At 46.2% G+C, this 4,411-nt stretch overlaps 1 pseudogene across 1 annotated transcript in view; it reads left to right on the top strand.

The window, feature by feature from the left end:
• Positions 1–767: 767 nt before the first annotated feature.
• LOC123733379 (tripartite motif-containing protein 16-like) overlaps positions 768–4,411 on the top strand; it is an 11,644-nt pseudogene continuing 8,000 nt past the window's right edge. The window contains exons 1-2 of the transcript XR_014383224.1: positions 768–1,416; positions 1,849–1,944. The product of XR_014383224.1 is annotated as a tripartite motif-containing protein 16-like (transcript). The remainder of the gene's footprint in view (positions 1,417–1,848; positions 1,945–4,411) is intronic.

Below are 4,411 nucleotides of genomic sequence, written 5' to 3' on the forward strand. Positions count from 1 at the left end.
AATAACATTTTTATTTGATTGTATTTTTGAAAGTGTTACATAATTCTCAATCCGCTTTGCGTCGTGCCTAAAAACAGCACTTAGCCGTGGTACTGTATATTAGCCATATACTGTCACCACTTCCACCGAAGTCATTTCCTCTCCTTGTTCGGCGGTCGGCGTCACCGGTCTTCTAGTCATCGTCGATCCACTTTTTCATTTTCCATTTGTTTTGTCTTGTTTTCTTACACATCTGGTTTCCATTTCCATCATGAATTGTTGTGTATTTAACCCTCTGTTCCCCCCATGTCCTTGTGTGGAATTGTTTGTTTGTAAGTGCTTGTACTCTGTTACTGGTGCGCATCGGGTTTTGTACCCATGTAGGTTCGTTTTGTATTAAACTGCTCCGGCTATTACCTATCTCTGCTCTCCTGCGTCTGACTTCACTGCCACCAGGTCCGCAATCCTTACATATACCACACCTCCTCAGGCCTTATTGCTTATTAGAACACATAAGTGTATTATAAGGCATTATAAAGGTCATTAAAATAATTCTAATATGTACTTCATAGAAACGGTTACCCTTTATATTCCAATAACTCACATTTTAAGATTCATTATTTCATTTATTCCATGTTAAGGGCTCTAACCAAGGAACAAGACTATTTGTCTCCCTCTTGCTGTTGCATGCAGTTCCTCTCTCTCTTCCTCCCTCCCTCTAACCCCACCCCTCTGGCAGAACCAGGAAATCCCTCCCCCTTCACAAACTCTCTTCTGAGGAAACGAAACTGATCTGAGTCTCTGTGTCGTCTGTCTGTGTGAGAGTGAACAACCGTCCAAATGGCTCAACAGGGAGTTCTGCTGGACCAGGACCAGTTCTGTTGTTCTGTCTGTCTGGATCTACTGAAGGAACCAGTCGCCATCCCCTGTGGACACAGTTACTGTAGGAGCTGTATTGAGGGCTGCTGGGATCAGGATGTTCTGAAAGGGGTCTATAGCTGTCCTCAGTGCAGACAGACCTTCAGTCCGAGGCCTACGCTGAGTAAAAATAACATGTTGGCTGAGGTGGTGGAGAAACTGAAGAAGACAGGACTCCAGGCTGCTCCCCCTCCTGCTGTGTGCTATGCTGGACCTAGAGATGTGGCGTGTGATGTCTGCACTGGGACCAGAAAGCAGAAAGCCCTCATGTCCTGTCTGGCGTGTCTGGCCTCTTACTGTGAGACTCACCTCCAACCTCACTACGAATCTCCTGCTTTCAAGAAGCACAAGATGGTCAAAGCCACCGCACAACTACAGGAGAAGATCTGCTCTCATCATGACAAACTGCTGGAGGTTTACTGTCGTACCGATCAGCAGTGTATCTGTTATCTGTGTACAATGGACGAACATAAAGGCCATGATACAGTGTCAGCTGCAGCAGAGAGGACTGAGAAACAGGTAAGACCAGAACAACTTGTTGGTGACTGTCTGATAAACAAAGAATTAAAGATACAGTAGGAACTAAGGCTGTTTGAATATGAGATCATTCAAATGAAATTGATCCTCAGCAGAACAAATATGAACACAAACCTTGAGTATATAGATATGTCAACCCAGATTCTCCAGATGTATCACCATTTTATAATGTCAAACACTATTATCATTCTGAATGCCCTTTTATGAGTCCAAAGTTCAGTCTCAACCTGTTGATACATGTAGTCCTACCATAAAAACTATAATCATTCACATAGCAACAAATAAATATCATTTAGTAAATGGACCATCCATTTTTTAGACCTTCCTCTCTATGGGCCCTATGTCACATTACTATACTATTGATCTACTGGACTAATAAAGCTTGATAGCTCATTGAAGAGTGATTCTCCACAGAGGCAGCTGGGGATGAGTCAGCAGAAGGTCCAGCAGAGATTCCAGGAGAGAGAGAAGGAGCTGAAGGAGCTCCAACAGGCTGTGGAGTCACTCAAGGTGAGTATTGTTGACCAGAGGAGACACACCATTTCACCTGTCCCCTCCAGTCAGAGAGAGAGAGAGAGAGAGGTAGAGGGGCCCCTATCCAATCCCACTGACCCCACTGTTGGGAACAGGTTGTCACTGCTGAGGCAGTGAAGAAAGTAGAGGAGGATGGGTCAAGGCTGAGGGATCCTGAGAGGATCCCTGTGAGTAGTAGATCTGTGACAGCACAGAGGGATGGGCCAACCAGTGATATATGCTTCAGTAAGGTTGGCTTCTTAGTGTTCATAGCAAATGGTTATCAACTGTACTGCAGAAATGGAATGTAAATCACAGAAAAAAAATATGTTTTGGTGGCAGCTGCAGAGAAGTATTTGGTCATACTAGATTTGACTTCAGAAGAGTTCCAGGGTGTGTTGAGTGGTGGTGTCCCGTCCTCCCAGGTCGTTGGCCTGGTGCAGGAGCAGATAGGGTCAAAGTAGTGGAATGGGGTAGTGGGTTTTAATGAGTGTAGGGTTAGTTGGCCTGGTGCAGGAGCAGATAGGGTCAAAGTAGTGGAATGGGGTAGTGGGTTTTTAATGAGTGTAGGGTTAGTTGGCCTGGTGCAGGAGCAGATAGGGTCAAAGTAGTGGAATGGGGTAGTGGGTTTTAATGAGTGTAGGGTTAGTTGGCCTGGTGCAGGAGCAGATAGGGTCAAAGTAGTGGAATGGGGTAGTGGGTTTTAATGAGTGTAGGGTTAGTTGGCCTGGTGCAGGAGCAGATAGGATCAAAGTAGTGGAATGGGGTAGTGGGTTTTAATGAGTGTAGGGTTAGTTGGCCTGGTACAGGAGCAGATAGGGTCAAAGTAGTGGAATGGGGTAGTGGGTTTTAATGAGTGTAGGGTTAGTTGGCCTGGTGCAGGAGCAGATCGGGTCAAAGTAGTGGAATGGGGTAGTGGGTTTTAATGAGTGTAGGGTTAGTTGGCCTGGTGCAGGAGCAGATAGGGTCAAAGTAGTGGAATGGGGTAGTGGGTTTTAATGAGTGTAGGGTTAGTTGGCCTGGTGCAGGAGCAGATAGGGTCAAAGTAGTGGAATGGGGTAGTGGGTTTTAATGAGTGTAGGGTTAGTTGGCCTGGTGCAGGAGCAGATAGGGTCAAAGTAGTGGAATGGGGTAGTGGGTTTTAATGAGTGTAGGGTTAGTTGGCCTGGTGCAGGAGCAGATAGGGTCAAAGTAGTGGAATGGGGTAGTGGGTTTTAATGAGTGTAGGGTTAGTTGGCCTGGTGCAGGAGCAGATAGGGTCAAAGTAGTGGAATGGGGTAGTGGGTTAATGAGTGTAGGGTTAGTTGGCCTGGTGCAGGAGCAGATAGGGTCAAAGTAGTGGAATGGGGTAGTGGGTTTTAATGAGTGTAGCGTTAGTTGGCCTGGTGCAGGAGCAGATAGGGTCAAAGTAGTGGAATGGGGTAGTGGGTTTTAATGAGTGTAGGGTTAGTTGGCCTGGTGCAGGAGCAGATAGGGTCAACGTAGTGGAATGGGTTAGTGGGTTTTAATGAGTGTAGGGTTAGTTGGCCTGATGCAGGAGCAGATAGGGTCAAAGTAGTGGAATGGGGTAGTGGGTTTTAATGAGTGTTGGGTTAGTTGGCCTGGTGCAGTAGCAGATAGGGTCAAAGTAGTGGAATGGGGTAGTGGGTTTTAATGAGTGTAGGGTTAGTTGGCCTGGTGCAGGAGCAGATAGGGTCAAAGTAGTGGAATGGGGTAGTGGGTTTTAATGAGTGTAGGGTTAGTTGGCCTGGTGCAGGAGCAGATAGGGTCAAAGTAGTGGAATGGGGAAGTGGGTTTTAATGAGTGTCGGGTTAGTTGGCCTGGTGCAGGAGCAGATAGGGTCAAAGTAGTGGAATGGGGGTAGTGGGTTTTAATGAGTGTAGGGTTAGTTGGCCTGGTGCAGGAGCAGATAGGGTCAAAGTAGTGGAATGGGGTAGTGGGTTTTAATGAGTGTAGGGTTAGTTGGCCTGGTGCAGGAGCAGATAGGGTCAAAGTAGTGGAATGGGGGTAGTGGGTTTTAATGAGTGTAGGGTTAGTTGGCCTGGTGCAGGAGCAGATAGGGTCAAAGTAGTGGAATGGGGTAGTGGGTTTTAATGAGTGTAGGGTTAGTTGGCCTGGTGCAGGAGCAGATAGGGTCAAAGTAGTGGAATGGGGTAGTGGGTTTTAATGAGTGTAGGGTTAGTTGGCCTGGTGCAGGAGCAGATAGGGTCAAAGTAGTGGAATGGGGTAGTGGGTTTTAATGAGTGTAGGGTTAGTTAGAAGGCTGTTTTTTAGTATTATCATAATTTCCCCTTTTCCCATTTTGTATCCCATAATATCATGGATTTATATTATAGACCAGTTGAGGCAGGTGAGATGCCTTTGGATATACGACGTAATAAATTGTCATTAGCTTATTGGGTTGAAAGGCTGTGAGGTTGAGCATCCCACTGCTACTGTTCTAGATGACTGTTGGGAATATACT

The sequence above is a fragment of the Salmo salar genome, unplaced genomic scaffold (assembly GCF_965601325.2).
Source record: "Salmo salar unplaced genomic scaffold, fSalSal1 ptg000206l, whole genome shotgun sequence".
Lineage (NCBI taxonomy): Eukaryota > Metazoa > Chordata > Actinopteri > Salmoniformes > Salmonidae > Salmo > Salmo salar.